The sequence below is a fragment of the Onthophagus taurus genome, chromosome 1 (assembly GCF_036711975.1).
Source record: "Onthophagus taurus isolate NC chromosome 1, IU_Otau_3.0, whole genome shotgun sequence".
NCBI classification, from domain to species: domain Eukaryota; kingdom Metazoa; phylum Arthropoda; class Insecta; order Coleoptera; family Scarabaeidae; genus Onthophagus; species Onthophagus taurus.
The window spans coordinates 11992150-12005623 of record NC_091966.1 but is presented as its reverse complement, the minus strand read 5'-3'; the positions used below and the strand labels follow the sequence as shown (position 1 = coordinate 12005623).

The window sequence follows — 13474 nt, the reverse complement described above, 5'->3', positions numbered from 1 at the left end:
AACATCTTAAAGAAATGATAACAAAGATAATAAAAAATTGTATAGAAAATCAATGACCGTTGTTATTAAATATGTATAATTTATAACATGAAGAAGAGGGTTGTAGCCGTTCCACCGATTCATTCGTCGTTCGTTTCCCTTTTCTGGTACGTTTTTCGTAAACACCGCGTCTACAAATCGCAATTTATTAACGTGAAGAGAGCAAAAAGGAAAAAGGGCCAACCGTCCGGTTCGGGCGCCGAGCCGCCGTTGCCTCCGGGGGGACGACGACAAGATATCAACATGAATTTAATATCGTATTTCGTAACAAGCGGCCAACTACGACACTGAAAGGGGCAGAAGAGGAGTAAAGCGGGAGGATTCCCCGTTGGGTCGTGAAGAGAGGAGGAAAAGCTTCGAAAAGAAAAGATCGACAAAAAAAAAGAATGAGAAATAAAATAAAAACGCCGCAGGCGGCGTCGAAAGTAGTTCGAAAGCTCGCTCCGCCCGGCGTCTGTGCGTCTACCAATCGCAATATGGCGTCGGCCGCCATCTTGAATGGGAGGTTAGGCCGGCGACGCGAGCGCCCCCCTACGGTTTAGTGCGCAACTAACGCGCACATCAACCAAGTGTTCCGTTGGCGTTCGCACGTTCCGTTCAATCCTCTGACGAAAGAAAATTGATTGCCAGTGTAATTGTCGATATTCAATTGCGGAGACGATCGAAAACGGTTAATTAATTCAACTACCCAGTGTATGTTATCATATTTTAAGGACTACTTCAATGATATCCTCATCTTTGTACATTTTCAAAAAGTGACTTGGCTACGAATTTGTTTAAATTAGTTGATTTCAACATTTTTGTTATTAACTTTGTTGTGATTAATGGATTGTATGCAATTGGTGAAGTGACTGTTTGTAAATAAATAGATTTTTACAGACTTATAAAACTTTGGGAAGTGTTTAGATAATTATTATATTGGTAAGTACTTAGACAATAATTATTTGTTTACATTAATTACTTGATTAAGAAATCAAATAAAATTGATTTAAAAATATCAAATTTCCAAAAAAAAACTTTATTTTCTACTGCGTGCTTGCATAAAGCTTTGATAAAATTGGGTTATTAGGATTTCTGATACATACAAGTAGGTACCATAAGTATGTTAATAGTTATTATCTAACTAATAATCTATTAATGTTTGAGGAAAGTACAAGTGTGAATTTATGGTATAGAATGATTTGCAAAAAATGCTCAACAGGGATTCAAAACTTAAATCATATTTGCGTTGTTTATAATTTCTTTCAGTTTTAAATTTTTCTGCACTCCTTATTAGTGTTGTTTTTCGGTGTTTTCAGAAACTACCGCCATACATGACAATGCAGATATTTAAAAGAAGAAGATAATACAAGATTGTATGTAATAGAAAGAGATAAATATGATACACAACCTCAGTAGCATAGCTGGTATATTAAAATTTGATACCAACTAACACTTTACTAACCATGTATATTTGTAAATTGGTGATATTGATAAATTGATACTTTGTCATGAAAATATGATCTGTTAATTTTGGAAGAATTTGTCACGTGAATAGACTTTTTGAAAGGGCTTTTAATTTTAAAACTATTAACTTATCATGAATAATTCCCATGAATATAGCTAGTTTAATCTTTTATGTAACATTACTTGTTTTTTGTTGACTTAACAATTACTGATATTGCAGAAATTGAGTTTTTGCAGAACTTTGTTTTTGAGGATACATGTTTACCTATATGGATAGATGCCCCACCATGAAATTAATAAGAAGGATAGATGCCTGTAGTGTAGGATAGATGCTCTATGGAATAAAATAAGTAAAACACATAGTTTTAAAGTGTTTTATTTATTATAATTAAACTTAAGCATAAGTCTAACAAAAAAATCAATGTTGTAGTTTTAACATGCACAATCATACCTAATTGACATTAAGTAGTAATTATTTAAAATTTACAAAAAATCAACACACTTAATATAAAGATCTATTCTACTTAATTTAGATTGAGCTGGAAAGGCTTTTCAGTTTTCCACATCTTGAGCATAGTTTTTGAAAAACATACAGTTTATCTGTATGTTTGTGTTTATCTGACTCAATAAACACTTAATCCAGTCGGATTTTTGTAGTTATTAAGGCATTCTATGCAATAATTTTCGTCTGTATCTTTAGGGCTTTTTTTTATCTATCTTATTTTCTGAAAAACATACAGATTTCGTGCAGCCACATATGGCACAATAAACACTTAATCCAGTCGGATTTTTGTATTTTTGTAGTTATCAAGGCATTCTATACAATAATTTTCGTCTGCACCTTTAAGGCTTTTTTCTTTATCAATCTTAGTTTTCTTCACGGGCCAACTTTTAGTTTTCTTTCCTTTAGTTAGTAGTTATTGGGTGAATTGTTTTCATTTTCACTGTAAATAATTTGTTTTTTTCGTGATCCTGGCCCGTCATTTGTTTTGGTGAAGCTTGATCTACAATTTTTGAAAGTGTTTCTTTTTCTACTGTACTATCTAGAGACTATGGAGGTGTATCATCACCAATATCAACATGTCATCACCATATCATAGTAATTTTCAGGATGGAATCCCAAATTGTCTGGATATTTCGTTGATCCTCACGTTTTTTTTATCAATTTCATCCAAAGCTGCGGGGGAATGAAGTGTGTGGTGACTGCGCTTCTTATTTAAATAATTAATACTTTGTTGCGATTTTTTGCAAACGAGGCGCCTATCCCATTGCGGCATCTATCCCGGTTTTAACCCTAACTACGTTCTTTATAAATGTTAACTAACAGCACAAACTATATAAACCAAGGTATTTGTTTACAATTAATAATTATATTGAAAAAGTCTAACTTGTTAGGACATTGATTTAAATTAGAATTAGTTTCGGAGTTTTCACCTAAAACTAGGTATACATAGAAAGTAATTATAAAGCTTGCTTGATTAAGGCATAGTCTGTATGTAATTAGGTACAATCAGTCATTGCTTAGATAATCTAAGGAGTTAAATTCTTAAATAGGCGTTGATCACCGTCGACATTCACATCAAGCGATTCAACATTTTATATTTTTGCAATAGATGTTTAATAATATGAAAAGGCTTTCCATTTCAAAATTGTTTGTTGTTGTTTATTCTTCTATTACTTAACATTAAACTATATTTTCTACATCGATATTTTAATTACTTGCATAAAAATGTTTTAATTAAGTGTGTTACATTCATCCTTCCATCAGCTAAATATTTAAACATTTGTCATTTTCTGTTCTCTTTAATTATTTGCTATCCCTCAGTTTGCAAGTGTTGTTTTATAACAATTCTTATTGATCCTAAAATGTGTACATCTTAATATTTTCATTGTTCCTCCAGTTTTGATGATTGAATACTTGAATAATAATGTAACGTATTGTGAATTAATATAACACAATTCTTTATTGCCGGTTTAGAACTGAATCAAACAAATTGATTCAACTTAAACTAAAACTAGAACTAATAGTAGCACTATTACTAGAACTAACACAAGACAACTGACGTTACGTTTACAAAAAAAAATGAATGCATTCAATGAAAATTTATTGAATGCCCAAAACCTACTAGCGATCCGCCGCAAGGTATCTATTGTAATGATAATTAGTCAATTACAGAGGATCTAAATATTATCTAGAATAAATCAATTTTTGAAACAAATCCACCTCTAGCAAACCATGTCCACAAGAGTTTACCAATTCAATCTTATGGGCATAACGTAATCTAACTTAATCCAATCAAAAATACAAATGCATCACAAAACCAAGATAAACCCAGAAGTTCTTACCTAATCCCATCACTGAACCGCAGAAATTAGGCTAACTAATAAATCTATTCTTAATATTTTTTTGCATACAAAAAACCTAACGAATCCCTTGTTGAGGAGGACACCAATTGCTAATATCAGTCGTCAAATATAAAGAAGAAATAAAATCTACGATGTGAGTGACAAATGGCGAAAATTTTTGCAACCAAATTCGTTGTAAAACGAATAATATAAACAAATAAGAAATGAAGTTGATGCGTACCGAATTGAAGTTTTCAATAATATTTAAATAACATAGATCCCAATAACCACGAAATACGGAAACCAACAAGACGAAATACGAAGAAATCTAATGGAGCATCAACTTTGTTGGTGGAAAATGAAAACATGCTAACTTATGAAGAAAAGTGTATTGGTTTCGCAGAACACTTAGAAAAATTATTCAGACCTCACACGTTCAATATTCCTAATTTCATAACGTCTGTGATAATGGATATAAAGAAAACCAAAATCCGGTTTTGAACCGTACCTTCCAAATTGTCAAAGTGAATGAGATACGGAAGATTATTTCTCAGATTTGACCAAATCCCTAACGTGCATTTCTTGAAGAGACTGTTCATTGGAAACCTGGAACTAGTTAGTTCCCAAGTCTTAAAACCAGGGAAGCTCAAGAACAACATCACTAGCTACCAACCGTTTAGTTTATTATCTATATTTTCCAAAATCTTAGAAAAGATAATCTATAATTGTCTATACAATAGAGAATCTAAATAAGATTCTGCACTTCCAGTTTGTATTCAGAAGCCAGTTCTTGAACAGCTATCAAATGCAACAATTATCGAACATAATTGAAAACGGATTTGAAATGAAGCATTGAAACAGCAAGGTGTCGGGTTACTACATGTATTAGTTTCTGGTTTACTAAGGTTTTTTCCAAGTTGACTGGGTACTGTTGTTTTCAGTTCCGTTCGGGGCTGTACGAACATGCTCGTTACACAAACATCCTCGTACGATGAAAACGATTTAGTGGCGACGTTGGTTAGTTATGTTTCCAATCATTTGGCAACACAACTGATCATTTTTTCCTCCTCTCCAAACGCAGCAAATGTACTTTTCATGTTTTCCTCTTTTTTACAATTGCGTCGTCATACCGAGTACTTTCTTGAGGCTCCTTTTCTCTGTTGGATGTGCCCAAATCTTCAGGTCTGATATGGGACGTTTTTGATATCCAGTTGATAGCCCGTTTTAACTCACAATTTCACATTATTGGGCACTTCAAAGTATTCATTAAGTTTTTGATAATTTTTAATGCAAAATGTGACCAATATGTAATGCAAAGAAATTTGTTAAACAAAAATACCACCAGTACATGTGGCACTATATGTACTATATGCCTGTGTTCTCCACGAAATTACTTTTATGTAATGTTGTAATATACATATATTTTTAATTTTCTAGTCTTTCATACAAATAGCTTATATATAATAATATACTAATAATTAATAATATACTAATATGAAGTAACTTTTCATGAAATCATGAAGTTTATTTAAAAACGTAACATAATAGATTACAAATACGGGGTGTCTCACGTAACTGGTTCGTTAGAACTTTTTTAGGTTTAAAGGTTTTAAAAAAAACCATTCATATAACAACACCTCTAGTTCAATTTATCGTTTAATTCCTATATTTATTTATTGTAGTTTCTCCCATATTTGTAAATTTATCAAAACATGCAGAAAATGCAGGAAACCGTTTGTATTTTTATTAGAAGGTTATGACATTTTGACAGTTTTTTGTTTAATGTATTTCTATTATTATTTGTACTATTAACTACGATTGATAATCTTTTAGTTTACTAGCTTTTACTTACCAAAAATAACAAACAGAAGATCAAATAAATGAAACTATTAGAACAAAAAGTTAATGACAAAAATTAGATTTGAATAAAAACATAAATTTATAATATAAATTTGTTATTAAATTGAATTTGGAAATGCAATAAAATACATTAAATTATTTATTTCGTTGTCTTCATCACTGGTGACCGGAAATATGCGATTTCTTTTGGTCTCGATATATCCAGAACTAATAAATTCTTTATCAATTTTTTGAAATTTTTCCTTGTGATGGGCGTTAGGTTTGTTAGGCATCTCTCATTAGGTGATCGACACGTCTTGTGCGAAAGTTTATTACATTCGCCATCAATACAAAATAAATTTCATATATCGGCGGTGGAATAATTTACCATGATGTTCAATAACTTACACCCGTCGTCAAATGTAACTAATGGCAACAATAATACAAACATGGATAAAAAACTGTCAAAATTCCATAGCTTTCTAATAAAAATACCTGTATTTCGTGCATGTTTTAATAAATTTCGCAATATAAGGCAAACTACAATAAATAGGTATGGGAATGTTTATAGATAATTTGTAGAGAATTAAACTCTCTTTCTGATAGGCTAAAAAAATATGGGGCGTTCCATTTAAAATTTTCGACTTTCTCGCCATTGAATATGGAGAAACAGTAATTCTATTTTTGACCATCCTGTATAAGATACTCCGATACAACAAATAATGACAATCTATTTGACAACATCTAAAGAGTACTCGTGCCAAAGTAGATCTTTTTTGAATGAACTTTGGCTGAGATATGGACTTTTAAAGAGCATGTTGAAATTTACCAAAAAAAGTTTAAAACCAAAATAACTCGAAAACGAAAAACGCTAGGTACCAATAATATTTATCAAAGTCAACCTATTTTTTTACGTACAATTAAATTGTGTAATAAAAACTATAACATTCCATTTAAAATAGCGAAATTATGGTCTACTTCCGGTAGACCGAAAGTGGCGGCCATCTTGAAAATATTTTAGATCGAAAGTTCCGAATGAACAACCCATGCTACCAAAATTTCAAATCTCTACGAATAGTGGAACTTGAAAAAGTTCTAACGAACCAGTTACGTGAGACATCCTGTATATGTATTAAAACGGTAATGTCTTATATTTTTTTTTATATGAAACACGTTCATTAAGTTAAACATGTATGCTGTTTTTGTGGACTATAGTTTATTTAGTTTTACACCAGTTCTCGTCAATTGCGATTGTGATCACAAGCGCTATCGCAATAGAGTTGAAAAATATGTATTTTTTGAGTAACTTTTTGGTGCTACAAAATGATATATACTGTAGCAGTATAATACACATTGGAGTATTTAACTGCAAAAATTTTACATTTTTGACCATCTAAACTCGAAAAGTAGTCAATTTAATTATTACACTTAGGTGGATTTAATCTATTTTGCATACAAATCTATTAAACATCCACAGGGCATATTTAGTTCATTCTTTTTTTGTTTCATAAACCTTGGATTCACCAATTTAGAGTAAATTATCTAAATAATTAATAGAAGTAAAAATAATTTAGCACTTTAACAATGGAAATAGTAATTTATTTATCTGCCTTTACCGGTTTCGCCTTTTTGGCATCATCAGAAAGCAACGTCAATAAACGAATACATGCACACGTTTAAGTTGTTCCATATGACAGGTTAAAAGCCTTTTAAAAGGTGTATAAAATGAAGTAACAATGAAATCAATGTAAAGAGTGCTGTTTCTATGTCTCACGTGGACTCACAAAATGATGTGTGCATGTATTCGTTTATTGATGTTGCTTTCTGATGATGCCAAAAGGCGAAACCGGTAAAGGCAGATAAATACATTACTATTTCCATTGTTATAGTGCTAAATTATTCTTACTTCTATCTAATACGCAAGAAGGTAACCAAATGGTAAGCAAGAAGAATCCAAATAAATAATTAATATCTTTCCTTAGAAAACAAAAGCTTCAAAGGTTTTCACGGTATTATTTCAGGCATATCAGTACACTCATTAAAATAGTCTTTGACGATTTGACCGCTTACTGCTGCTATCAGAACTTCAAAACTTGTTGGAAACTTGGTATATGTATTTAATACTTAATTAATTAATTCTATTTGGTAATTACTAGGACATCTCATATGGAGATCTGTTATCAAGTGCCTATACCGTTTTCAATATTGTTGATGTTCTTGTGGCTGTAGTTGTTCCCCATAAGTATTTTGTAGTATGTCTGTTCAGTAGTGTTGATAAGCTCCATTTTGTGATAGCATTCTATTTTGTGATTGGTCGGCTTTCGCAATTACACGATCATTTACAGGATGGTCTCAAGTCCCCTATCACATTTAACGAAGGAAGTTTATATGTTGTTATCGATAATGTGTTCACTACTTACCTTAACTGTTATTTGTTGCTTCTATTCTTTGTTGGTCCGTTAAACAAAACAAGATTTCTTATATTATTACATCAAAAAGACATCACCTCGATGTATCAATAATCAGGATTAACAGAAGGTTGAAGAAAATATGCGTTCAGGATAATTTGAGGTAAGAAAGACTAGTAAACCAGTAAATGTTACTTTTATTAGCATATGTAAAGATTAATAAATCTTTTTAAATATAATATAAAAAACGACTCGATTCATTAATAGGTTTTGTATGATTAAGTTGTCATAAAATAAAATATTCTTTCCACGTCATCGTTATATTTTAATTTGATATTTATATGGAACAAAAATGCAATAAAAATATGGGTTTGCTTCTTCAATAATATTATCTAGCACAATATTACGAATAAAATCAAAAATCCGGTAAAATATCGTTATTATTACTTCATAAAGTAATTTATGGAAAATTATTGCTCATTTATTTATGGGTATATTCTATGTACGCTGATTGGATTATTAAAATATACATGAATTTTACAAATATATTTCTAAATGGAGATTTGAATTTACATTAAATAAATGTTAAACAAATTTTACAAGAAACATAATGAGTATTATTTATTGTCGCGGTTCTCGAATACCTTTTACAAAAGTCAAAATTTTTTTTTTCGTTTAATCCTATCTCATCATCGGTGGTGGTGGAATTTTGCACGCCAAGGTCGACCCCCAGTGACCCCGACCGTCTTAACAAAGAGGGAATAAAATAAATATTATGATATGCGGACGGCATCGGTGTTATCTCGCATTAATAACGCGTTGCGGGGTGAGGAGGTGTATAAACTAAAAGCGGGAAACGAGAAAAAGAAAGATCGCGAACGAGAAACGTGTCGTATACCAAATAAGTACGCAATTAAAAGTGCATATATGCAATCTAGATAAAGATCGCGCATAATTTCCTCATGCACCGGTCGCACTCTGCCTTTAACTTCTTTACCTTTCTCTCTTTTATACAGACTACCAACACTTCGCTTTTTCTCGCCTTTTTCTCGTCTTTTACAAAGATTTCCCAGTTGTTTCTCATTTCATTTTCTTTTTATTCTTTTGTAATCTCAGCGTGAAGAAATTTCTTCTTATACAAGTTTCATCTTCCAACAAGTTATAGTTTTCAATCGTTTTTTTTTTGTACCACATTTTCCAACAAGTCGAGAATTTTCTCTCTGTATTACGTTTGCGTGTTTAACGTTTTAATTGGATGTGGATTTTTGCATGCAATGAAAATTTATTAGAAACTTGGTGATGTATACTTACGGGTTATTAAATTTATTGTTGGATACAAAAAAAAATAAAGATGAGTTTTACTTTAATTCATCAATATTGATGAATTAAAACTGTATCAAAACTTAAATCTACTTTCGTTTTAGTATTTTTATGTTCAGTAATTTCTTCAATTTACCATAACTACTACATTTAACTAACAACTTCATTTTCCACTTAATACGGAATTAAATTGTTGATAAAAATACTTATTGAAATGTTTAAATTGTCGAAGTATGTAAAAGCTCTTAGCCAATGAGTCACATTTTCATCATTATGTTAGGTATACTTTATTTATAAAAGTTTTTATATTAAATCACTGTTTTAGTAACTAAGCATTTAATGTGTAAGATGGTTTTCAATTTAGTAAACTAAATAAAGAATTACAGGGACAAATTGTAGAAATAACACTAAACATTCAGGCTATTTGTTAATATGCAGCTTGTTGGTTGTGGTCCATGTTAAATGATATAAAACAAAATTTAGGTAACCAGATCTTCAACCTTTTGGCAACTTTGTCTATCCAAGAAACACCATCTTTTTCTCTGGTGATGTTTAAAAATTCTGAATTCACTTCAGGAAAATATCTTTTGTCATCCATCCAGACTGCTGCAATAGCTCAGGAGTTCCTATAGAAGAAAGGAATAAAGAATTTACAAATTCAAAATGCAAAAAACTCAACAAGGAAATACTCAATTCCTCATTTTAGCATCTAACCCCGACGTCACTGTAAGTACTGTTGTTCCACTACATTTATAAATCATTAACAACGATTCTAGAGATTGCACGACTGGCGTTAGGAAATAATTAGAAGCTAGAGAAGCTTGCTATCCTTTTGCCTTCCATCTAGCTTCCTTTATCTGTCTTTATGGTCGAAAATTTTAATTGTGCCAAAAAGATCATGTGTCAAAAATAAGTAAATAAACGCCGGGACTATGTACATAGTATCCCATACTACCATTTGGAAGCATATAATTTTCAAAATACCATTACAAAACAAAACCGGCAAAGCAACGAGAAATACAATAGAAAGAATCCAAAGTTAACTTAGAAAGAAGCCAATACGAAGGAAAAAATTGTAGAAAGAAAACTTGTTTCATAAGTTTCTTGCTTCAGTCGTATTTAATATTTAAGGAAAGTAGGCACAAAAAAGCAGAAAATGCCCAAAAATGTTTGGTAATCTATTTCTAGCTTCCTTCTACTTTTTACTTGATATAAATAGTTATATCGTGTGGAAAAGCGTTAGGGTTTTCTTAATCTTTCCGAGAATGAATTGTAATGTCTTATGCTAATAACTGTAATAATAATAATAATAATAATATATATCTTTATTGCCCAACAAAGTACCAATTACAGGAGAATATTATACTATACAAAAATACAAACTTACATTAACACGAGAATCAATTAAACACTAAGCGAAAACATGGTAATCTTCTTTCAGGTTTACAAGCCTGCACATTCTTCGTATCGGAGCGCTGCAGGCTCGTTGGTTCTACTATTCTTCAAATAGAAGACACAGCTGTATCGGGTAGCGTGGCTGGGTACACTGAAGTTGATGTGAGAGAGTGATGATAGGTGCATTTAGAGTCGGCAGAACTGGTGAATTAATTAAATTATTGTGAGTTTCTGTACATTCTGTTTGAAGTCTGTGCTTTAATTCTAAAGCATAATTGTCAAAATTATAAATCGGCACTACATCGATGGTCAAATGCGAGCGAAATTGGTAGAAAAGTACCAATACTAAATTTAATTGCTCCAAACCCTCCACTGTTGTTTGATTGCGAGATGATCACCTTTTCTTTGGTATTTGTTGAACCCATCACATCTTCTACTTATGCTTCGTTTAGCTGGTTCTTGTATGCCATTTTCACTACCATCCATGAAAATCTGCCAAACGTTTATTAACAACAAGATTCTGTTGTAAACGGAATTCCAAAAATTTGTATAATGTAAATATGGAAGAAGAAGACGAACATTGAGCAAATCAAAAAACTTAAGTTATTATAACATGTTTTGATGAATAGATACATACTTTAGATTCTTTTCGTTTGGATATCATTCTAAGCCTGGCTGATATTTGTTGAAGTTCACAAGCTGAAAACTACAATCTATCAGAATAAAACATGATATAAATCAGTTACCATATATGTAGAAAAGTCCCAATAAATGGAGTAAAATAAATGGAGATGCAAGCAATTTGGATTATGGTGGTCATTAAAACGGATTACCTCAATATTCTGAATAGGAAATATGTAACGTTTTTTTTATATACGAAAAACATAGAATAAACAGAATTATAATTTGAATTGTGAATAGTGTAAAACACAACTGTAAATTTTACAAGTATCATAATCTTATAGGTTAGAGTCTACATTACAAGGAACGTTGAATACATGGTTGATAATCTCAGATGCGTTTTCATAACCAAACGCCTTAGTTCGCTGCTATATCTATTGCATAATTGTAGATCTTGATTTGCTAGTAAGTAATAAACACGCAGAGAAGTGGTCATTCATGTTACTAACACTATTAAACCCTATAAGCAACTGCCATATGACATTGCTGACATTTAGAGTGGAGTTTGAGTTTAAGGCATCTGGGTTGGTGTGTAATATATCACTCCTTATTAAATTGATCTCAACCCATGTTAAGGTAACACCAGTCTACCAATTTGCTTTCCTTGTGCAGCATATCAGTAGATAAGAAAAGAAAGTTTTTGACTGGAAGTGAATTTTCTTATCTATTTAAGATCAGTGCCCTCTGTCGCTGAGTGGTAAAACTTTTTGTGCAAAGCTGTCCTAAACATGATAATTTTTGTTCACGGCTGCTCTGAATAATTCGGTGGTAGCTTTTGAGAATCATATCCTTTTTATCCTTCTCTTTCCTGATCCTTTTCTACCATATAATTTCTCATAATATGTTCAAGATATGCCAGTTTTCTTCTCTTGATGGTGTTTAACACTTCCAAATCCTTTCCTATTCGTTCCATCACTGTTCTGTTAGCTACTCTACCTAGCCATGCGATGCTCAATACTGTTCTATAGAGCCATATTTCGAAAGGTTCGAGTCTTTTTTGTGTAGCCTCGATTTTGATTTGGCACATTGTGAACATTTTGGGGACCTTGATGAGTAACAAAGTGAATGCTTTAATCAGCGTATAAGTATATTCGATTTCTTTTAGTTCCTAATGACAAAAATCAAAAATTTCCAAAAGCTCACGTACTTTTCATAATATATGAAAAGTGAAAAGAACAAAACTGGGGTGTTGGGTCATCCTGGGTATCTCTTTACACTAAAGTGCTAGATTTTTTTAACGCTTGATGATTTTAATAAAGTTAGATAAATTATTTGTGATTATTTGAATAACAGGAAATTATAGAAATATTAATACCAATTTTGATAATTTATTTTAATAAATTGTTGTGTCTTGATAGTTATATGGTCGAAACATTATTCTATTACTCATTTCCAATTATAATCACTTTCTTCCTCTACATTAAACTAATTATTCAGCAATTCAGGTTGCGTCAGTGCATCAATTAAGAATTGAAAATGATAAAATCATTTGACAGACCGGACATATTTCGCTCATTATCGATTGATGACGATAATTAAACTTCCTTTAATAACGTATTTACTCACTTGACTAACCAAAGTTATTAACAGGAAGATTTGAATTTGCATGCAAAGTGGGTGACACCTTCGACACGGTTATTAATTGAACCGTAACGGTAAAAAGAAAATCCCTACAATCACGATCGTGACTCACTTAAAACTCGGCACACAAAAACCTTCCTTTTATTGTTAATAATTTTGTTATTGTTAGGAAAAAGAAATTTAAACGAAATAAATAAAAAAATGTTATTATATACTATTGTTTTAAAGCTTCCAACTGAAGCTTTCGCGTCGAGAAATCTCGTTTTATGTTATGTGCATATCTGTATATCAAATTCCCATTTGCCTTTCATTTCCTTGAAACGAGAATTACATCCGCATTTAGAAGATATGGCGTTGTCGGTTCGTCACTTTTTGTTACTCTTCTTCACCTACTCAATAACTCCGCGAAGAGAAGACGC

At 31.5% G+C, this 13474-nt stretch overlaps 1 protein-coding gene across 3 annotated transcripts in view; it reads left to right on the top strand.

Moving 5' to 3' along the window:
* The first annotated feature begins 608 nt into the window (after window positions 1–608).
* The window catches only part of LOC111420504 (homeobox protein OTX2), a 125765-nt gene continuing 112899 nt past the window's right edge, over window positions 609–13474 (top strand). For all 3 annotated transcript variants that reach the window (XM_071196965.1, XM_071196967.1, XM_023053510.2), the window contains exon 1: window positions 609–960. The gene's annotated coding sequence lies outside the window, so the exon portion shown is untranslated. The remainder of the gene's footprint in view (window positions 961–13474) is intronic.